The following is a 24,027-nucleotide window of genomic DNA, read 5'->3' on the forward strand; positions in this document are numbered from 1 at the left end:
ACACACACACACACACGTCAGCCTACACACACACACACACACACACACACACACACACACACACACACACACACGGAGTGCCAGCCTACACACACACACACAGAGTCCAGCCTACACACACGCACACACATGGAGTGCCAGCCTACGCACACACACACAGAGTGCCAGCCTACGCACACACACACACATGGGGGGGGGGGAGTTCCAGCCTACACACACACACACTCGGGGGAGTGCCAGCCTACACACACACACATGGGGGGGGGCTACATACACACACACACACACACAGTGCCAGCCTACACACACATGGGGGAGTGCCAGCCTACACACACACAGGTCAGTGCCAGCCGACACACATAGGGGAGGAGTAGCAGCCTACACACACACACACACACACACACACACACACACACACACACACACACACACATGGGGGGAGTGCCAGCCTACACACACACACACACATGGGGGGAGTGCCAGCCTACACACACACACACACACACACACACACATGGGGGGGAGTGCCAGCCTACACACACACACACACACACACACACACACACACACGTCAGCCTACACACACACACACATGGGGGAGTGTCAGCGTACACACACACACACACACACACACATGGAGTGCCAGCCTACACACACACGGGGGAGTGCCAGCCTACACACACACACACACACGAGGGAGTGCCAGCCTACACACACACACACACACACACACACACATCCACACACACACACGGGGGAGTGCCAGCCTACACACACACACACACACACACACACACACACACACACACACATCCACACACACACACACGGGGGAGTGCCAGCTTATACACACACAGGTCAGTGCCAGCCTACACACACATGGAGTGCCAGCCTACACACACATGGAGTGCCAGCCTACACACACACACACACACACACACACACATGGAGTGGCAGCCTACACACACACACACACACACACACACACACACACACACACACACACACACATGGAGTGCCAGCCTACACACACACACACACACACACACACAGAGTGCCAGCCTACGCACACACACACATGGGGGGGGGGGCTACATACACACACACACACACACAGTCACACACACACACACAGTGCCAGCCTACACACACATGGGGGAGTGCCAGCCTACACACACACAGGTCAGTGCCAGCCGACACACACATAGGGGAGGAGTAGCAGCCTACACACACACACAAGTGCCAACTTACACAGACACATAGGGGTCAGTGCCAGTCAGTGCCAGTCTGCCCCCCCCCCCCATACACACAGATCAGTGCCAGCCAACCAACACACCACAGCACACAGGACAGTAGCAGCCTATACACAATGCCAGCCTATGAAGCTGCTGAGTTAGAACCATGTACTGTACACTGACCTTTGGAACGGCCACTCCTTCTCCTGCTCCAGCCTCTCCTCTGAGCTCCCAGTCACCCCAGACCGTCAAACTCCCCAGCAGACCAAAACTGCTTTCCGTGCCAGCTCCCCATCAACCCCCCCTTAAGGTCAATCTGCAGCTCCCAACATGAGGGGGAGAGAGGGAGATCCAATCGTGGGGGCGTGGGTAACATGTGGGAGGGCGGTGCAGCATCCCTGCTGAGCCGTGAAACTCAGCTGAGCTAAGGGTAAGGAATTATTCTTTCACTGGCAGCGTGCAGCACCGCCCTCTAGTGGCCGGCGCCCATAGGCAGCTGCCTAAAGCTGCCTAGTGGTGGCGCCGGCCCTGCATGCGAGGGGACGCGGTGCACTAATTTGGGATCCCGGTCACTTTTCGAAGAAAACGACACGCAAAAAAAAAAAATCCTCATGTCGACCTTTAGACCTGTCGACCTAGCACATGTCGACCTAGAAACCCTGTCGACTTTCCATCCATGTCGACCTAGTGACTGTCGACCTATAGTGGTCGACCTAAACATTGTCGACCTAGATACTGTCGATAAAACGAACCACACCCGACCATTCTCTTAGTTGTGAGTAAAACAAAAAAGAGCAAGTAGCTGTACACCTTGGCATGGCCGCCGACAGTTCTGTAGGCCCCCCGGTACTGTGATGGGGGGGTCACCATCTAGGGGAGGTGTGGCCAGGCCTCCTTCTTCCAAAAATGAAAAAAAATACACTATGCGCCTGTCAGTGAGAGTGCCAGTTGGTGGTCAGACAGAAGCGGAATTGGGCTGGGGGAGACTGAGACAGGACTAAGGGGTATATTCAATTGATGTCGAAAACTGCCGTCTGTTGAAAAGACGTCAGTTTTCGACTTTTTAAGGTCGAATCGTGATTCGACCTATTCAGTCCTATTCGACAAGTCGTGGAATTCGACTTGTTGAATAGTACATGAATTGGCGGTATAACTGCAGATTCACGTACTTTTGAGTGAAACGGGGCCAAATTCGACAGGATTTGGCCCCGTTTCCGACCATCTCAGTCCGACATAAAAAAAATGTCGGACTGAGATGTGGGACCCAGAAAGGGAGAGGGGGGGGGGGGAGCCGCAGGGAGACGGGGGACAGCCGCAGGGCATACAGGGGAGAGAAGCCCTACAGCGCTGCAGCAGGATGTCTCACAGCCGCGCCGCTCACGGCAGCGTCCACCCAGCTCCAGCAAGTGAGGTTACGCTTGCTGGAGCCGGGTGGACACTGCCGTGAGGTCGGGCGGCTGTGTGACATCCTCCGTCTGCCCGTGTCTGTCCCTGCTGGTCTTCCCGCAGCTCCCCCCCCCCCCCCCCCCCCCCCCCCCCCCCCCCCCCCGCCTCTCCTCCTCTGGGTCCCTCATCTCAATTCGACTTTTTAAAAGTTGAATTGAGATGAGATTAAATAGAGGTTGTCGGATCCACTCCGACAAATGCATGTCGGATTGGATCCGACCCTCCGACCCTAATTGAATATACCCCTTAGGATGCAGGGTGAGAGATGATTGACTGCTCCTACAGCATACTCTTTTCTCAGCCCAGTACATAGCAGTGTGTGCTGCACTGGGGAGAGAGGCTGCAGCAGCAGCAGTCTCTTCTCTCTCTCTGTCTGAAGTGCCAATACCGCTGCTTGTTACGGGTTTGCCAGGGGGGGAGGGGGGAGTGCGAGTGCAACAAAGGCCATTGCAGGCTCACTGCGCTCGCCACAAAGGAATATTCCTGGTGAGTCGGCAATGCATGCCGACTGTTGGGATGTGTGGTGGTCGTATACCAACCGCCGGTAACATAACTACATCCTGTGCAGATGCTGAGAGATTTAGACTGTGGAGAGGCGTGACCAAGCTTAACTCTAAATTGCAGTGTAAAATACAGCTGTCCAATATTTGTAGGCTGCATGCAAAAGCAGCAAGTATTAACGATGCATGTAAAATAACTAAGTAAATGTATTTGTGTCACTCACATTGCAGCATGGTTTGTCCATGTCCACAGTTACTTGCCCTATTTTTGCTTTCCTCCAAATTCCAAATCAGGCTCACAGTGTACAATGGCCCTCATTCCGAGTTGTTCGCTCGGTAAATTTCTTTGCATCGCAGCGATTTTCCGCTAATTGCGCATGCGCAATGTTCGCACTGCGACTGCGCCAAGTAAATTTGCTAAGAAGTTTGGTATTTTACTCACGGCATTACGAGGTTTTTTCTTCGTTCTGGTGATCGGAGTGTGATTGACAGGAAGTGGGTGTTTCTGGGCGGAAACTGGCCGTTTTATGGGTGTGTGTGAAAAAACGCTGCCGTTTCTGGGAAAAACGCGGCAGTGTCTGGAGAAACGGGGGAGTGTCTGGAGAAACGAGGGAGTGTCTGGGTGAACGCTGTGTGTGTTTGTGACGTCAAACCAGGAACGAAACTGACTGAACTGATCGCAGTGGCAGAGTAAGTATCGAGCTACTCAGAAACTGCTTAGAAATTTCTAATCGCAATTTTGAGAATCTTTCGTTCGCAATTTTGCTAAGCTAAGATTCACTCCCAGTAGGCGGCGGCTTAGCGTGTGCAATGCTGCTAAAAGCAGCTTGCGAGCGAACAACTCGGAATGAGGGCCAATATGCAAATAGAGAGCTTTGGTATTACCAAAACTCATCAGCAGCCTATTATATTCTATTATTCTCCTGTGCTTTGGCTGCACCAGAAATATGATGTGTCTCCTGTTACCGGTCCTTCCTTGCTGTACTGTGGCCCTCATTCCGAGTTGTTCGCTCGCAAGGCGAATGTAGCAGAGTTACACACGCTAAGCCGCCGCCTACTGGGAGTGAATCTTAACTTCTTAAAATTGCGACCGACGTACGCGCAATATTGCGATTACAAACGAGTTAGCAGTTTCAGAGTAGCTCCAGACTTACTCTGCCTGTGCGATCATTTCAGTGCTTGTCGTTCCTGGTTGACGTCACAAACACACCCAGCGTTCGCCCAGGCACTCCCACCGTTTCCCCGGCCACTCCTGCGTTTTTTCCGGAAACGGTAGCGTTTTCAGCCACACGCCCCTGAAACGCCGTGTATCCGCCCAGTAACACCCATTTCCTGTCAATCACATTACGATCGCCGGAGCGAAGAAAAAGCCGTGAGTAAAAATACTTTCTTCATAGTAAAGTTACTTGGCGCAGTCGCAGTGCGAACATTGCGCATGCGTACTAAGCGGATTTTCACTGCGATGCGATGAAAAATACCGAGCGAACAACTCGGAATGAGGGCCAGTGTACGGAAAACAGTGTAAATTCTGACCTAGGAGGACAGCACATGGCACAATAGGTGTCTTTAGAGTATAAAATTAAACAAAGCCTAATTGATTAAAACAATATCCAGGGTTTCAATGCCTGGGAGATATGGCCACCAGTAACAGCATCTGTACTGTAACTTATCCCTGGATAGGAGCCAAGAGAAGACTGAATGTGAACAACGGGTATAGAATAATTGTGGATGGCTTGGATGGCTGCCACTTAAGGTGTTAAGATTAAATTAGTGTCAGTTACTAGCACTAGCCAAAGGGAGTAAAGGAGGGCACACACGGAGAGATCCGTGTTTTAAATGTAAGCAATGGACTAGATTGCTTAGATTTTAAGCACGGATCTGCCGTGTGTATGCCGCCCAGCAATAGCGGAACTAGATTGAGTCTGCATGCAGGCTCAATCTAGCGGGTCGCTCACTTCAGCGCTGTGTGAAGGGAGCGGCCCCCCGTCATCGCACCCCCCTCGCTCAGCACATCGCGCTGTGCTGAGCGGGGGGAGAGATGTGTGCTGAGCGGTCTGTGTTAAGATGGCTCAGCACGGGTGTAGTACGGCTGACCGGCGGTCTCCTGACCGCTGGTCAGCTTACCGACACCGGGATCCCGGCAGCTTACCGACGCCGGGATCCCGGCGGGGAGGGGCGAGTGCAGCAAGCCCCTTGCGGGTTCTATTCCCACTCTATGGGTGTCGTGGACACCCACGAGTGGAAATAGTCCCTGTTGGTCGGCATGCCGACCATCGGGACAGTGACCCGTCGGGCTGGTGGAGGAGGTCATGTGACTGTCGGTCAGCTGACCGGCAGTCACATGAATACCACCCCTCAGCACATATCTCTCCCATCAGTACTGGCCTAATGGAACTCAAATACCTAAATACTAGTTTGGGGAAAATGATGAACATTGAGCAAATTCAAATTGTTTTTCTCATTTAGATCCTAATTTTGATTTGCAATGCTAATGTTCATAGAGTTAAATGATTTTTTTTGCTACTGTGTGTGCATGCGCGGAAATCACGAAAAACTCATATGTCGCTTGTGTTACCATGTGTGTATGGACAGAGGCGCAGTTGCGATTGAGATGCACAGTATTAGAAATGTATTGGGCGTTCCTGGGTAGAGACTAGAAGAAGGCTATTCAGACACAAGAAGATCCATCTCGTTGGCATTTATGGGTGTGTCATAACTGGTTTCGAACATGTGGCAGACCAATGAGTCGCACTGCCTTGAGAGTGTTTGCTGTATGCATTTCCGTCCCCATACCGCGGTGGGCAAATTCATTGGGGCAAAGAAAGGTTTTAGATATTGTCAATAATTAATATATATTAGTGAAGATCTATAAAATGCACAAACTTATTGGATGCAGCCTGTGGTGCAGAACTAGAGCCTTCACCAAAACTCCAAATAGACCAAATACCGTTAAAAAAGACTGCCACACAATGGCGTCACCAACAAATAGCAAGGGAAAGTGATTAAAACATTAAACATCTTCCATTAAAAATAATTTCCAATAGATCAAATACTTCAACTTCCTTGATACTGAAACTCAGAAGGATAAAAATATAGGGGGTCATTCCGAGTTGTTCGCTCGTTATTTTTTTCTCGCAACGGAGCGATTAGTCGCTAATGCGCATGCGCGATGTCCGCAGTGCGACTGCGCCAAGTAAATTTGCTATGTAGTTAGGTATTTTACTCACGGCATTACGAGGTTTTTTCTTCGTTCTGGTGATCGTAATGTGATTGACAGGAAGTGGGTGTTTCTGGGCGGAAACAGGCCGTTTTATGGGTGTGTGCGAAAAAACGCTACAGTTTCTGGGAAAAACGCGGGAGTGGCTGGAGAAACGGAGGAGTGTCTGGGCGAACGCTGGGTGTGTTTGTGACGTCAAACCAGGAACGAAACTGACTGAACTGATTGCAGTTGCCGAGTAAGCGTCGAGCTACTCAGAAACTGCTTAGAAATTTCTATTCGCAATTTTGCTAATCTTTCGTTCGCAATTTTGCTAAGCTAAGATACACTCCCAGTAGGCGGCGGCTTAGCGTGTGCAATGCTGCTAAAAGCAGCTTGCGAGCGAACAACTCGGAATGAGGGCCATAGTACAATACTGTTTATTAAAAGAGCCGCACTCACATTAGCAATGAATCAATAGACATATTACACCATACAGGTGTAGAGTCTTTAGGCTCCACAGAGGTTTCTTTCTCCTTTAATACTGAAACTTGAAGAGAAGTAGAACAATAGTGCAAGATTGTTTGGAGAAAATAAAACAATTTATTACAAACACACTCGCATAAGATAAAAATGAAACAGCATATATCACCAATAGGGGCAAATCCCACCCAGGATCATCAGCATCAGGAAAAGAGGATCCTTGAGCACGGGACACCATCACACCGGACATCAGATCTTGGCATTTGAGGTGTGGAAAGTCCATCTAATTCAATAAAGGATCCTCTTTTCCTGATGCTGATATGGAGTGATATGTCTATTGATTCATTGCTAATGTGAGTGCGGCTCTTTTAATAAACAAGAGTTTTTTTCCAAACAGTATTGTACTATGGGGGTCATTTCGAGTTGATCGTAGCTGTGCTAAATTTAGCACAGCTACGATCATTCACACAGACATGGGGGGGGGACGCCCAGGACAGGGCTAGTCCGCCCCGCATGTCAGTGCCGGCCCCCCCGCATAAGTGCAAAGGCATCGCACAATGATGATGCTTTTGCACTTAAAGAGTAGTTCCTGACCAGCGCAGCTTTAGCGTGCTGGCCGGGAGCTACTCGGCGCTACCCGGCCCGCAGCGGCTGCGTGTGATTTCATGCAGCCACCGCAGGCCGCTCCCCCAACGGTCCAGCCATGCCTGCGTTGGCTGGACCGCTCACCCTAAACGGCGGCTTAACACCGCTGTCCAGCCCCCTAAGAGGCGATCGCCAGGCAACAACGGCTGCCCTGCGCTGGTGCACTGCGGTGCCGGCGCATGCGCAGTTCCGACCCAATCGCTGCGCTGCAACGAACTGCAGCGAGCGATCGGGTCGGAATGACCCCCTATGTTTTTTTATCCTTCTGAGTTTCAGCATCAAGGAAGTTGAAGAATTCGATCTATTGGAAATTATTTTTAATGTAAGAACATTGTATCACTTTCCCTTTGGTATTTGTTGGTGGCGCCATTGTGTGGCAGTCTTTTTTAACTGTATTGTCAATAATTAAAACAAAATGTGATCCTGCACTGCCCTATACCCTGCAGCCACACTCTGCAGGAGTACACCGGTATTAACCCCAATTAGACAATGAACAAATAAGCAGAGTGATCAGTTTTCTCTTAAATCAGGCTTATCCTCGAAAACACACTTTCTTGTGAAGGCCCGTACACACTGGTCGATATATCGGCCGTTCTCTTGAACGGCCGATATATCGCGGGAGCGTCGGCCAGTGTGTATGGCCAATACGTCTGTGAACTCCGTCGTTCACAGACGTATCGCGTCGGCCGTGCAGCACAGCCGACGGACAATATATCTACCGATATATTGGTGCGTCGCTGTGTGTGTACGGGGTGGTCGGCTGACCGCCCGTACACATGCTGCGGCGGCCGGCGGTGATTGACAGCTGAACTGGGCGGGCGTGTGTACACGCCCGCCCAGTTCATGACGTCAGTCCCCGACGGATCGGGCAGTGTGTATGCTGAACACACTGCCCGATCCGTCCATAGATATAGCTGCCGATCAATTGATCTGCAGATATATCTACTAGTGTGTACCCACCTTCACACCTGGAAATCTTTCTCATGGCAGAAACTTCCATTAAAGTTCTGACCCGCAGACCTTGAAAGGTATCTTTATCTTCCCTTCTTTAAACCCACCAGCAGTTAAAAGGTATGCAGCAGACACATTAAAATCCTGTCTCACATTCACATAGCAGGTTTGTTAATCCTCCATATACATCCAGACACAGGCTGGCTCCAAAACCAAGTTCTAATAAGAAGAATAAAATGTAACAAACACGCGTTTCCGGGATAGCGATCCCCTTTGTCAAAGGGGATCACTATCCATGAAACGCGTCAGAGCTAGCCGATATCGGGACTTTGTAACTAGCTGCTTGTTACATCTGCCGGTGAGGGAGGACATGTGCTGCTGCCATTTATCATCTAGTCTGCGTCTGCAGCTGGACAGTGCCACATGTAAGATCCAGCGTCTTCACCCACTCGCTTCACTCTGGTTGTTACATTGTACCTGTGAACTTTTAGTGTTTGCTGCATTTTATTTTAGGTATTGTGGTTTATGTCAGGACTTAGAGAATAATACGTGTACTCAGGATGATGCGTTCACGCTCAGGGTCCCATCCAGAAGAAAATGATAGGGGGGGCACTATGGAAGGGGCAAGTACATTTGCGTGCGGCTTCGGTGCATGTGAGGTGCAGGGTGCAGGGGGCAGCGTTTGAGGTGCAGGGGGCAGTGTGTGAGGTGTTGGGTACAGGGGGCAGTGTGTGAGGGGCAGGGGGCAGCGTGTGAGGGGCAGGGGGCAGCGTGTGAGGGGCAGGGTATAGGGGGCAGCGTGTGAGGAGCAGGGTGTGAGGGGCAGGGGGCAGCGTGTGAGATGCAGGGGCAGGAGGCAGCGTGTGAGGGGCAGGAGGCAGCGTGTGAGGGACAGGGTGTGAGAGGCAGGGTGCAGTGTGTGAGGGGCAGTTGGCCCCCAGTAATAATGTCCCCCAGTAGTTTGCCCCCAGTAGATGCCCCCCAGTAATTATGTCCTCCAGTAGTTTGCTCCCAGTAGTAATGTCCCGCAATAGAGTTTGCCCCCAATAGATGACCCCCTCAGTAGTAATGCCCCCAGTAGATGCCCCCCGTAATAATACCCCCAGTAGTAATGCCCCCCAGTAGATGCCACCATTAATAATGTCCCCCAGTAGTTTGCCCCCAGTAGATGCCCCCCAGTAGCTGCCTCCAGTAGTAATGCCCCTCAGGAGTTTGCCCCCAATAGATGACCCCCCAGTAGTAATGCCCCCAGTAGATGCCCCCCAGTAATAATGCCTCCAGTAGTAAAACCCCCAGTAGATGCCACCAGTAATAATGTCCCCCAGTAGTAATGCCTCCAATAGATGACCCCCAGTAGTAATGCCCCCAGTAGATGTCCCCCAGTAATAATGCCCCCAGTAGTTTGCCCCAGTAGTAATGCTCCCCCCAGTAGTAATGCCCCTTGTTGATGCCCCCCCAGTAGTAAGGTCCCCCCGTAGTTTGCCCCCAGTAGATGCCCCCGCTGCACTAAGGAAGAAAAAAAACATCATACTTACCGAGCCCCGTTCCCACTTCCAGACCGCTGCAGTCCTCCTCCTCTCTTGGCGTCCGCTCCTCAGTCAGCACTATGAGAGAGACGTCATAACTGACGTCTCTCCCATAGCGCACGCCGCACAGTGACAGCGCCGGAAGCAAGAGCTCAGTACTGAGCTCCTGCCTCCGGCTCATGGTGAGGAGAGACGGGCGCCCGCTGGTAACACAAGCGGGCGCCCGTCATCTCCCTGTGCGGTGCCGGGGTACAAATAGGGTTGGGGCCACAAATGACAGGGGGGAAGGGGGCACGGGCCTGAGTGCCCCCCCCTGGATCCGCCACTGTTCACGCTAACATTTACAATGTCCATCGCTACTGTCAACTGGATGGTTTGGCGAGTTTCTCGGATCGCCCTGCTGGGGAGGAGATGATCAAAGTTAACTTTCTGTAACAATTAAATCATAACAAGGTTTTTGTATATGAACTTATAGGAGGATCTCTGACATGTGATATTGACCCCTGGTAGGGACTTATGAAGGGTCCCAATCAAATAATATACTTGTAGCACTCCCTCTTCACGCGCATACTAGCACACACACATGCATACTGTACAAACACACATACACACCTTTGGGGAGATTTAATAAACCTTCGAGAGATAAAGTAGAGAAGTTGCTACTCGCAAACAATCAGCTTATTTTATAAATGATCCTAGATAAATGATAGCTAGAAGCTGATTATTTATTTATTATTTATTACCTGTTATTTATATAGTGCACACCAGGGGTTAAAGTGAGCCGGAACGGGGTGGTACTGCGTTCCGTCAGTTCCACTTGGAGACGGAACGCAGTACCGCCTCCCCCGGCTCACCTAACCCGATGTCCCGGCGCTGCAGGGAGATGCCGGGCGGCTGCTGTTATAAGCGGAGCCCGGCTCTTCCCGCACAGCGGCAGCCGGAGGCAGGAGCTCAGTACTGAGCTCCTGCCTCCGGCTCTGTCAGTACGAGCTATGGGAGAGACGTCATGATGCCTCTCCCATAGAGCCGAGGAGCGGGCGCCAAGAGAGGACCGCGGCGGGAGCGGGGCTTGGTAAGTATGGTGCCTCTCTCTCCCCCCCCCCTCCCATATGTGCACTACTAGCGGCGCTGTTATTGGGGGGTCTATACTACTGGGGGCAAACTACTGGGGGGCTATACTACAGAGGGGCAAAACTACTGGGGGGCTATACTACAGAGGGGCAAACTACTGGGGGGCTATACTATAGAGGGGCAAACTACTGGGGGGCTATACTACAGAGGGGCAAACCTCTGGGGGCTATACTACAGAGGGGCAAACTACTGGGGGGCTATACTATAGAGGGGCAAACCTCTGGGGGCTATACTACAGAGGGGCAAACTACTGGGGGGCTATACTACAGAGGGGCAAATGACTGGGGGGCTATACTACAGAGGCAAACTACTGGGGGCTTTACTACTGGGGCAAACTACTGGGGGGCTATACTACAGAGGCAAACTACTGGGGGCTTTACTACTGGGGCAAACTACAGAGGGGAAAACTACTGGGGGGCTTTAATACTGGGGACAAACTACAAAGGGGCAAACTACTGGGGGCTTTACTACTGGGGGCATTACTACAAGGGGGCAAACTACATGGGGGGCTGCGGCAAACTACTGGGGGCATTACTAACGGGGCTAAACTACATGGGGCAAAACTACTGGGGCCATTACCACTGGGAGGCTAAACTAAAGGGGGGCGGGAGTAAATTACTGGGGTCATAACTGCAGGGGCATTACCAATAGGGGCATGACTACTGGGGCTAAACTACAGGGGGATAAACGACTGGGGGCATTACTACAGGCAACATTACTACTGGGGGCAATACTACACAGGGGCATTACCATTAAGGGCATTACTGATGGGGTGCACTGCTAATGAGGGCATTGTAAAGGGGACACTTCATAAGGGGCACCACTCTTGGGGACATAAGGGGCACTACTATTGCGGGTATTGCATAAGGGGCACTACTATTGCGGGTATTGCATAAGGGGCACTACTACTGTGGGCATAGTATAAGGGGCACTACTATTGCGGGTATTGCATAAGGGGCACTACTACTGTGGGCATAGTATAAGGGGTGCTACTGCTGTGGGCATTACTGTATGGGCTGACAAAGAAGCTGAGCTCCTGGTCCGCCCTCCGTCGCTCCGCCCCTACCATCGCCGCCGCACTGGGAGCCCTGGTTCCAGACTCCCAGCTGCAGCGGATCTGGGACCAGGCTGGCTTTATAATCCCTGCCGCCGCATCGCGCTCCTGTGACTGCGGCGCTACTAGTTCAAATCTGTCGCTGATTGGCTGCCGGTCCGCAGCAGTTTTGAAATATTAGCACCGTGGTCACAGGAGCTCGATGCGGCGGCAGGGATAATAAAGCCAGCCTGGTTCCCGATCCACTGCAGCCGCCCTCAGCCTCCTCTGCCGCCCCGCCCTCGGACCTCTGCATGCCCACAGCCTCCTCCTCCGCACTATCTCCGAGGCCCACAGCCTTCTCCACTCCACGCCTACCACAGCCTACTCATCCACAGCACCGCAGACCACCGCCGCTGCTAATCTTACCATGCTGCCTTTCTCTCTCTCTAGTGCCTACTGTATGTCCCTGCTGTCACTCTCCATGTACCTGCTGTCACTTTCCATGTCCCTGCTGTCACTTTGCATGTCCCTGCTGTCATTTTTCATGTCCCTGCTGTCACTCTCCCTGTCACTCTGTCACTCTATAATGTGAATTTCGGCTCATTCTGTATGCTATAATGTGAATGGCGACTCATAACGTGTGCTATAATGTGAATTTCGGCGCATACCGTGTGCTATAATGTGAATTTTGGCTCATACTGTGTGCTATAATGTGAATTTCGGCTCATACCGTGTGCTGTAATGTGAATTTCGGCTCATACCGTGTGCTATAATGTGAATTTCGGCTTATACTGTGTGGTGTAATGTGAATTTGGCTCATACTGTGTGGTGTAATGTGAATCTCGGCTCATACTGTGTGGTATAATGTGAATTTCGGCTCATACTGTGTGCTATAATGTGAAAGGGGTCCTGTTATTGTAGTGTATAAGGGGTATATGGTGTGGTAAACTACACTGAAGGGCACACCCCCTTTTGCGTGGCCATGCCCCCTTTTCAGGAGCGCACACGCCATCGGCGCGCACATAATTACAACCTTCACTTTTCCATACCCCCACTTCAAAATTTACACTTGGGTGCTACTACTGTGGGCATTATTACTATTGTGTGACCACGCCCCTTTCTTTTTGAGACCACACCCCCTTTATTACATGGGCGCCGTGGGGAGGGGGGTGAGTTCCACCACCTCTCTAAGCACTGGTGCACACATATTCCACAGCGCTGTACAGAGAATATTTGCCCATTCACATCGGTCCCTGCCCCAGTGGAGCTTACAATCTATATTCCCTATCACATATACAAACAGACACATTCACACTAGGGTTAATTTTTGTTGGGAGCCAATTAACCTTCCAGTATATTTTTGGATTGTGGGAGGAAACCGGACCACCCGGAGGAAACCCACGCAAGAATGGGGAGAATATACAAACTCTACACAGTTAGGGCCATGGTGGGAATTGAACCCATGACCTCAGTGCTGTGAGGCAGTAATGCTAACCATGACACCATCCGTACTGCCCGGTCATCTAGCTCCAATAATCATGGAGATGCTGGAATACAGTATTTATTTCTTGTCCAATAGATTTAGCATATTATAAGGAGCCTTTTATACTTTGCAGATTTGTTTTATTTCATTTGGCTTCAGGGCTTGGGGATTAAGAGGTACTTAATTCTTTTTTACAGGAAGACTTGCAACCCATGTGTGAGGACATTCTCACAAGCCATTACCGAATCTGCCGCTGGAACTTTGCAGCCCTCCATGCCTCTGCTTGCCACCTGCAACAACCCTATCACTAACCCTTGATAATGTATTTCCTACCTAGTAGTCAATTGAATTAGTTTATTATGCATGTGGAAAGCCATGGTCCATGCACAAACCAATCATTTGCACATCTGACAGAAACGCTATCACACTGACATCAAATCAACTGCAGGACATCTATACACAGATAACATAAAAGCACTCACCAGTCTTCATCAACACCTGTAAAATAAATAAAAAATTTCACCATACTATAAAGTCAACGTTTCGGTCTTATACAAAGAACATTAACAAGACATAAGACATCCATTTCTCAGCAGCAGACTTAAGTGTTGATTAAGACTGCATTTCATCTGTTTCTATATTCTGAAACAGACTAAGGGTAAATATCTGCAGAGCCCATATATGCATTATGTATTTTAAATGAACATGAAAAGGGGGAGCTTCATAGTGTGTAAACTAGAGATGAGCGGGTTCGGTTCCCTGAAAATCGAACCCCCCAGAACGAGGCAAAACTTCATCATCCCGCTGTCGGATTCTCGCGGGGTTTGGATTCCATATAAGGAGCAGCGCGTCGCCGCCATTTTCACTCCAGCATTGGAGAGTTTAGAGAGAGGACGTGTCTCCGTCCTCAGTGTCCTGCATCAGTCCAGTGGTGGTGTCTTGTGCTGCATCAGTCCAGTCACAGTGGTGGTGTCATATGCTGCCATATGTCCAGGGCCAATTCTAAGATTTGTGGCGCCCCGGGCAAAATATGGGGGCGTGGCTTCAATTGGGGGCGTGGTCAACGCGCTGAAAGAAAAAATACAAATAAATAAAAAGTATACTTACCATCCCCGTTCCTGATCCAGACCCCCTCCGCCGGCGGCGCCGCTCTTCTCCTCTCCTCTCCTCTCTTCTCTTCTCTTCAATCTATGGGAGAGACGTTATTACGTCTCTCCCATAGAACAGCATAGACACTAGAGGTCAATTATGACCCCTAGTGTCTGTGCCACTATGCTGTGCGGTGCGCGATGACGTCATCGCGCATCGCACAGCAAAGGTCCTCTAGACGAAGGGAAACTAGACCGTAGCGTCTAGTTTCCCTTCATGGAGAGGACCTTTGCTGTGATGTCATCGCGCACCGCACAACTAAGGTCCTCTCAATGAAGGGAAACTAGACGCTACGCGTCTAGTTCCCTTCAAAGCGGGGGGGCACAGCAGGGCACTGCGGGGGACACAGTGGCGGATCTTGCCCTGGTGCGGCGCCCTCCGCATGGCGCCGGCGCCCTCCGGAAGGCGGCGCCCCGGGCAAAAGTACCGCTTGCCCGTGGCAAGAACCGCCACTGCATATGTCCAGTGCTGCTATATAAGTCCAGTCCAGTGGTGCTGTGTTGGGCTGCATCAGTCCAGTGGTAGTGTCTTGTGCTGCATCAGTCCAGTCACAGTGGTGGTGTCCTCTGCTTCCATATGTCCAGTGCTGCTGTATAAGTCCAGTCCATTGCAGTGGTGCTGTGTTGTCCTGCATCAGTACAGTGGTAGTGTCTTGTGCTGCATCAGTCCAGTCACAGTAGTGGTGTCCTCTGCTGCCATATGTCCAGTGCTGCTGTATAAGTCCAGTCCATTGCAGTGGTGCAGTCCAGTGGTGGTGTCTCTGTGCTGCTGTATATGTCCAGTGGTACTGCCATATATGTCCAGTGGTACTGCCGTATAAATCCAGTGATAGTGCTGTATATGTCCAGTGGTACTGCCATATAATTCCAGTGGTACTGGTGTATAAATCCAGTCCAGTGATACTGCCATATATGTCCAGTGGTACTACCGTATAATTCCAGTGGTACTGGCGTATAAATCCAGTCCAGTTATACTGCCGTATATGTCCAGTGGTACTGCCGTATAATTCCAGTGATACTGCCGTATAATTCCAGTGGTACTGGCGTATAAATCCAGTCCAGTTATCCTGCCGTATATGTCCAGTGGTACTGCCGTATAATTCCAGTGATACTGCCGTATAATTCCAGTGGTACTGGCATATAAATCCAGTCCAGTGATACTGCCGTATATGTCGATTGGTAATGCCATATAATTCCAGTGATACTGCCGTATATGTCCAGTGGTACTGCCGTATATGTCCAGTGGTACTGGCGTATAAATCCAGTCCAGTGATACTGCTGTATATGTCCAGTGATACTGCCATATATGTCCAGCTGTACTGCCGTATAAATCCAGCGATGCTGCCATATATGTCCAGTGGTACTGCCGTATAAATCCAGTGATACTGCCGTATATGTCCAGTGGTACTGCCATATAAATCCAGTGGTACTGCCATATAAATCCAGTCCAGTGATACAGCCGTATATGTCCAGTGGTATTGCCGCATAAATCCAGTGGTACACTGGCGTATAATTCCAGTCCAGTGATATTGCCGTATATGTCCGGTGGTACTGCCGTATAATTCCAGTGATACTGCCTTATTAATTCCAGTGGTACTGGCGTATAAATCCAGTGATACTTCCATATGAATCCAGTCCAATGGTACTGCCGTATAATTCCAGTGGTACTGCCGTATAATTCCAGTGATACTGCCGTATATAATTCCAGTGGTACTGGCGTATAAGTCCAGTGATACTGGCGTATAAATCCAGTGGTACTGACCTGTGCTGTATATTATTTACTCCATTTAAAGGGGTTATTAATATTTAATCCAAGTAATATTTACCGGGTTTGCCCTGTGTGGTGTAGGGATATGCTGTCCTGTGCCGCATAATGAGGGTCATTCCTAGTTGTGCGCTCGTTATTTTTTTCTCGCAACGGAGCGATTAGTCGCTAATGCACAAGTAAATTTGCTATGTAGTTAGGTATATTACTCACGGCATTACGAGGTTTTTTCTTCGTTCTGGTGATCGTAATGTGATTGACAGGAAGTGGGTGTTTCTGGGCGGAAACTGGCCGTTTTATGGGAGTGTGTGAAAAAACGCTGCCGTTTCTGGGAAAAACGCGGGAGTGGCTGGAGAAACGGAGGAGTGTCTGGGCGAACGCTGGGTGTGTTTGTGACGTCAAACCAGGAACGACACTGACTGAACTGATCGCAGATGCCGAGTAAGTCTGGAGCTACTCAGAAACTGCTAAGAAGTGTCTATTCGCAATTCTGCTAATCTTTCGTTCGCAATTTTGATAAACTAAGATTCACTCCCAGTAGGCGGCGGCTTAGCGTGTGCAAAGCTGCTAAAAGCAGCTTGCGAGCGAACAACTCGGAATGACCCCCATTGTGTTATAAAACTCCAGAAAAATAATGTAGAACAAAAATTTGGAGGATAAAATAGGGAAAGATCAAGCACCACTTCCTCCTAGTGCTGAAGCTGCTGCCACTAGTCATGACATAGATGATGAAATGCCATCAACGCCCTCTGCCAAGGCCGATGCCCAATGTGATCGTAGAGGGCAAGTAAAAACCAAAAAGCCAAAGTTCAGTAAAAAGACCCAAAAAAATAAGTTGAAATGGTCTGAGGAGAAACGTAAACTTGCCAATAGTACGGATGGTGTAATGGTTAGCACTACTGCCTCACAGCACTGAGGTCATGGGTTCGATTCCCACCATGGCCCTAACTGTGCGGAGTTTGTATATTCTCCCCGTACTTGCGTGGGTTTCCTCCGGGTACTGCGGTTTCCTCCCACAATCCAAAAATATACTGGTAGGTTAATTGGCTACCAACAAAATTAACACTAGTATGAATGTGTCTGTGTACATGTGGTAGGGAATATAGAATGTAAGCTCCACTGGGGCAGGGACTGATGTGAATGGGCAAATATTCTCTGTACAGCGCTGCGGAATATGTGTGCGCTATATAAATTACTGGTAATAAATATGCCATTTACAACACGGAGTGGCAAGGAACGGCTAAGGCCCTGGCCTATGTTCATGACTAGTGGTTCAGCTTCACATGACGATGGAAGCCCTCATCCTCCTGCTAGAAAAATGATAAGAGTTCACTTGGCAAAAGCACAGCAAAGAACTGTGCGTTCTAAGATGATATTACAAATCCCCAAGGAGAGTCCAAGTGTATCGGCGGTTGTGATGCCTGACCTTCCCAACACTGAATGGGAAGAGGTGGATCCTTCTACCATTTGCACGCCCACAGTACAGTTTCTGATATTCAAATTGAAGATGTCACTGTTGAAGTACACCAGGATGAGGATATGGGTGTTGCTGGCGCTGAGGAGGATGTTGACGATAAGGATTCTGATGGTGATGTGGTTTGTTTAAATCAGGCACGGGGGAGACACTTGTTGTCCGTGGGATGAAGAAGCCTATTGTGATGCCTGGGCATAATACCAAAAAAGCCACCTCTTTGGTGTGGAATTATTTCTCCACAAATCCGGACAACAGGGGGTTTATTTACTAATATTAGTGTTTGAGTAGATTTGTGTTGATTTTGAACTCAATTTTATCGGACGTGTTTGCATGCAACTTTTTTAAACCATCTACGCTAAGTTACTATGCTGTCGAGTTTGTTGTTTTCGTATTTTCCGATGGCGATGTTATTCGTGTTTTTTTGTGTTTTTGCGGCCGCAAATCACTTGTTCGGTCAGGAGTTTGTGGGGTTTTTTTTCAATGGATTGGGACTATTTTAAACGCGGCAGTGTTTTTTTGCAACTATGGCCGCATTTCATCTTTTACTTTCGATTTTAACCTTTGTTCGTCATTGGTTGTGTTTCAGATGTAGAAGTGTCTGTGCGCAACCATATAAATACGCCCCAAACCGTCCGCACCTTGTGGGTTTAGTAAGTGGTGAGGAGAGAGGTTGTGCTGTGGAGTTTGGTGAGCAGGTGTGATTTGGAGTAGTATTTTTGGCGAGTTCTGAGTGTTGTATTGTGTTTGAAAGTAGTCTTGTCATTCTTGTAGCCTTGCTTCTTTTTGGTTTGTCTTAATTTTTGTCCGTGTGTGTGTGTGTGTGTGTGTGTGTGTGTGTGTTTTGTGTTGTGTAGTGGTAGTGGAAGAGTGTGTTGTTTGGCCTTTTTTTTCAGTGTTAATTGTTGTTTATCCTAATTACGTCCGACTCAGAGGTGGGGGAGCTGAGTGAGGTGGGGGAGGTGAGTGAGGTGGAGCGTGTGAGTGAGGTGGAGGAGGTGGGTGAGGTGGAGGAGGTGAGTGAGAGGGAGGAGATTAGTGAGGTTGAGGAGGTGGGTGAGGTTGGTGCTGCAGCCTCTAGTGATAGTAACAGTGAAGCAGCTCCGCAGCCACGCACCACCACTAAGACTGGCCGCAATGTAAAGTTTAGTTATGCTGAGAATGTGGCTTTGGTGCATGAGCTGATGAAATATCAGCAGTACCTATTTGGGCCGGAGGCCGCAAAGATGACATCAGGGAAGAAGACGGTGTTGTTGGCTAAAGTTGTTGCTGCTGTAAATAGTGAGGGAGTTGTCAAGCGGACGGAGCACATGTGCGCAAATGGTACTATGATATAAAGTGCTGTGTGAAGTCCAAAATGGCCAAGGAGGCGAAGTCGGCTCGCCAGACCGGTGGGGGTCAGCTCTTCATTGCCAGATATCTGGACTACGAGGAGCCCATGCAGAGTTTGATACCTCCTGAAGTTGTGTCAGCAACCCATGTCCGTGATTCCGATCGGCTTAGGAAGGATGGTGAGCATATTTTTTCTTAATAACATACTCTGTTTTTTGGGGGGATTTAATTTGGTTTTGGATAATGTTTGTCATATTGCCTAGCGCGTTACTCGCATCTACAACTACACGGCAACAAAACCCATGGCATTGTTAATGGCTAATCCAAAAACCAATGTACTGTAGCACATAACAGTACTGTATGTGAAATGTGTCTTAAAATGTATTATTGTTTTTGTATTGTGAAGTTGTTATTTTGTCCTGCATTTAATTTGCAAACACCAAGCTTGCCCTTCATCACATTTCCCTCAAAAAGCATTGTACTCTGTATTTTGAGGCAGTTAGCCATGTGCAAGGTCTCACAAACAGTGGTTCAGATGTTATAGGCTGGAGTAGGCCTAAGTAAAGTTTAAACCAGTGACATGTGCAAGCTAATTGAAGCACCATTTATTCTGGTTAAAAAATAAGCCACCATATTTTTACTCGCTTGCCGCCTGTATTTGTCACCTTCGCCAACACTGCTTTATCAGGGGCTTATGTCTTTGGATGCTTAATAAATCTGTTTAATGTTTTCCTTAGTTTTGTAGTGATGTTAGGCTAGTGTGTGTTTGTTGTGGCATATCACACAGGTTGACACAAATGTAATTTCTTATTATTGATATTTGCTTTTCTAATCAATATGTCTGTGCTTTGCAGTGTTCTTTTTGTATTTGGAATGTAGGGCCATGTTTGTGGCCTCTCTATTATCTCATGCGTAGCACTTTCCTGAGTGCACATGCCTATTGGCCAATATTGTTGTGCTAATGGCTGTGTGTGTGGGGTCGACATCAGATGTTTTTTATATGTTCCAATGAATAGAAAATTGCAAGCACACAAAATAAGAAGTTGGTATTATCTTTATAATCATAATGTTTCAAATGCTTATCAAATGCATTATACAATTTCATAATTTGGGTTATTTTCCCCCCCCGGTTGTACAGAGTCTAAAAAACCCACAACTGGTCGCCCTACAGTCAGTCCCGCGACATCTGATGATGATGATGCTGCGGCAGCAGGTAAAGTGTCCATTGTAGTACATGTTATGTTTGTGAAGGAATGGACGTACCATATTTTTCACTTTAATACTAGGTCCCTCAATACCAGGATTGACCAGCAGAAGACGGCCTCCTGTACCCCTCAAAAAGCGGACACATCTGGCACCCAAGAAACCAAGTTCGGATGTCCTGTCCAAACCACAGCAGTCTACACCGCCACAAAGAATTTCAGTCGTTTCTTCCGTACCACCACGCCAAATTTTGGACACTCCACCAAGACGCCAACAACACTCCCCTCATCTGGATGGTGAGTAGCAATAGCAATATAAAATTTTAGAAGAGATTAGTCATCTATAAATTATCCGTTAATTTACATTCATAAACTGGACACACAGCACAACCAACAATACATACAGAAGAACAGCAACCACAAAATGGCCACAAAGTGGAATGTAGATTTCCGCCTCCATTAAAGATATGTATGTCCACTTCAGCCATACAGTAGCAGATTGTCTGGAAGATGCTGCAACAGAAACAGATGGATAAGCTTGACAAAGAGTAAGGCTGTAAACATTGTTGTGTGTTTATTCTTTTGCATACATTAGCTTCAACATGCAAAAAAATACAGATGTTGTTTTCGCTCACAGTAAAAGACAACACTTTTGTAAACAACTCACACATTTCTCGTGGAGTATGTAGGATATACCAGGCAAATAATGTGGTTGTTTTTACATTGATGTACACAGCAAAGCAACAATGAGAGAGGCATGTGCAGCCTTTAAAGGCAGTAGTGATGTTGTTGCAATGCAGAATATGTACAATATGTGTTCACATACATGTGTAGAGTGGCCTTTGTTTGTTAAACATTTGTCAAACATATATGGCTAGCTAACCAAAAATGCTTTGTCCTTACAGAAACAACTAATGTTACCAGCATCCCTCTGACACACCAGCAAGACAGTGACATGGATGAGACAATCATTTTACAACTTCAGCCAATAATTGAAGCAAACACACCCCCAGCACCTTTGAGTACACCACCCCCACTAAACACACCACCACCACAACACAGCCCAACAACACCAGTAGCACAAGGGCCTGATCAAGTGTTTTGGGACAATTGGACTACACAGCAGGCCACTAATCAGGCTTGCCTGCGTAGACCGACACAAATTTTCTCAAGCCTGACTAATCATGTCAAAAGAATAAGCCGCAATATCAGCCGACAAAATGAACCAACCACGCGAATGGCAAACACCATGGAAATAATGCGGGCAGACATGACACATGTAATAAGCAACTTACAACACCTAATGGATGAACATCACAGACAACAGCAAAGCTACCTAAACATTTTAGAAACAAATCAAATGCTCATTGAATCTATATCCCGCATCATGGAAAATCACACTGCAGCAACGGGTGGTCTTCTGTATGCCGACTGTCGGGAACCCGGCGCCAAGTATACCGGCGCCTGGATCCCGACAGCCCGCATACCGACAATTATTCTCCCTCGTGGGGGTCCACGACCACCCTGGAGGGAGAATAAAATAGTGTGGCACCCGTGCTTGTAGCGTGGCGAGTGCAGCGAGCCCGCAAGGGGCTCATTTGCGCTCGCCACACTTTCGGTAAGCCGGCGGTCGGGCTCCCGGCGCCGGTATGCTGGTCGCCAGGAGCCCGACCGCCGGCATATCGTAGTGAACCCGCAGCAACATGTGAACTCAATGCCACCCTTACTAACCTCAATGAAACACTCAGTTCCCAGCAGCAACAGCAACAAAGCACCAGTTCTGGTACGACAGCTCCACTTGTATCGCCTGTGGCCTCACCACCAAGGCGCTCCACCAGAACACGCCCACACGACAGTGGTAAAGGCAAAGCAGTATCCAAGCAGCCGGCCCCCTAAAAACAACTGCCAGATGTAGTGGTTTCTGTTTGGAGACAAAAAAACAATGAGTTAGTGTCTGTTTGACACTATGGATTGTCCTGTTACCACCTTAACAATTTAAACAACATTATTAATTATCAGTAAACTAAGTTTACAAGTGTATTTGTTATTCAGACTGCTATTTGCCAGTCTTTGTAATGTTTTTTGACAGTGAAATGTTATCTGTGCTACACATTGGGGGTAATTCTGAGTTGATCGCAGCGGCAAGTTTGTTAGCAATTAGGCAAAACCATGGCCCTCATTCCGAGTTGTTCGCTCGCAAGCTTCTTTTAGCAGCTTTGCACACGCTAAGCCGCCGCCTCCTGGGAGCAGAATTGCGAATAGACACTTCTTAGCAGTTTCTGAGTAGCTCCACACTTACTCGGCAACTGCGATCAGTTCAGTCAGTTTCGTTCCTGGTTTGACCTCACAAACACACCCAGCATTCGCCCAGACACTCCTCCGTTTCTTCAGACACTCCCGCGTTTTTCCCAGAAACTGCAGCGTTTTTTCACACACACCCATAAAACGGCCAACACCCACTTGCTGTCAATCACATTACGATCACCAGAACGAAGAAAAAACCTTGTAATGCCGTGAGTAAAATACCTAACTGCATAGCAAATTTACTTGGCGCAGTCGCAGTGCGAACATTGCGCATGCGCAATTAGCGGAAAATCGCTGCGATGCGAAGAAAATTACAGAGCGAACAACTCGGAATGACCAACCATGTGCACTTCAGGGGGGGCAAATATAACATTTGCAGAGAGAGTTAGATTTGGGTGGATTATTTTGTTTCTGTGCAGGGTAAATACTGGCTGCTTTATTTTTACACTGCAATTTAGATTTCAGTTTGAACACACCCCACCCAAATCTAACTCTCTCTGCACATGTTATATCTGCCTCCCCTGCAGTGCACATGGGTGGTCATTCCGAGTTGTTTGCTCGTTATTTTTTTTCCGCAACGGAGCGAGTAGTCGCTAATGCGCATGCGCAATGTCCGCAGTGCGACTGCACCAAGTAAATTTGCTATGCAGTTAGGTATTTTACTCACGCATTACAAGGTTTTTTCTTCGTTCTGGTGATCGTAATGTGATTGACAGCAAGTGAGTGTTTCTGGGTGGAAACTGGCCGTTTTATGGTAGTGTGTGAAAAAACGCTACCGTTTCTGGAAAAAATGCGGGAGTGTCTGAAGAAACGGGGGGGGGGGGTGTCTGGGCTAACACTGGGTGTGTTTGTGACGTCAAACCAGGAACGAAACTGACTGAACTGATCGCAGATGCTGAGTAAGTCTGGAGCTACTCAGAAACTGCTAAGAAGTGTCTATTCGCAATTCTGCTAATCTTTCGTTCGCAATTTTGATAAGCTAAGATTCACTCCCAGTAGGCGGCGGCTTAGCGTGTGCAAAGCTGCTAAAAGCAGCTTGCGAGCGAACAACTCGGAATGAGGGCCATGGTTTTGCCCAACTGCTAACAAATTTGATGCTGCGATCAACTCAGAATTAGGCCCCTTGTGAGTTGCATGCATTAATGAGCCAACAGTCTTTGATTATCTAATTAT

At 48.7% G+C, this 24,027-nt stretch overlaps 1 long non-coding RNA gene across 1 annotated transcript in view; it reads right to left on the reverse strand.

Moving 5' to 3' along the window:
- The window catches only part of LOC134980468 (uncharacterized), a 103,774-nt gene extending 102,063 nt beyond the window's left edge, over positions 1-1,711 (reverse strand). The window contains exon 1 of the long non-coding RNA XR_010190403.1: positions 1,419-1,711. This is a non-coding gene — a long non-coding RNA (uncharacterized LOC134980468). The remainder of the gene's footprint in view (positions 1-1,418) is intronic.
- Between the last annotated feature and the right edge of the window lie 22,316 nt (positions 1,712-24,027).

This window comes from Pseudophryne corroboree, chromosome 12 (genome assembly GCF_028390025.1).
Source record: "Pseudophryne corroboree isolate aPseCor3 chromosome 12, aPseCor3.hap2, whole genome shotgun sequence".
Lineage (NCBI taxonomy): Eukaryota > Metazoa > Chordata > Amphibia > Anura > Myobatrachidae > Pseudophryne > Pseudophryne corroboree.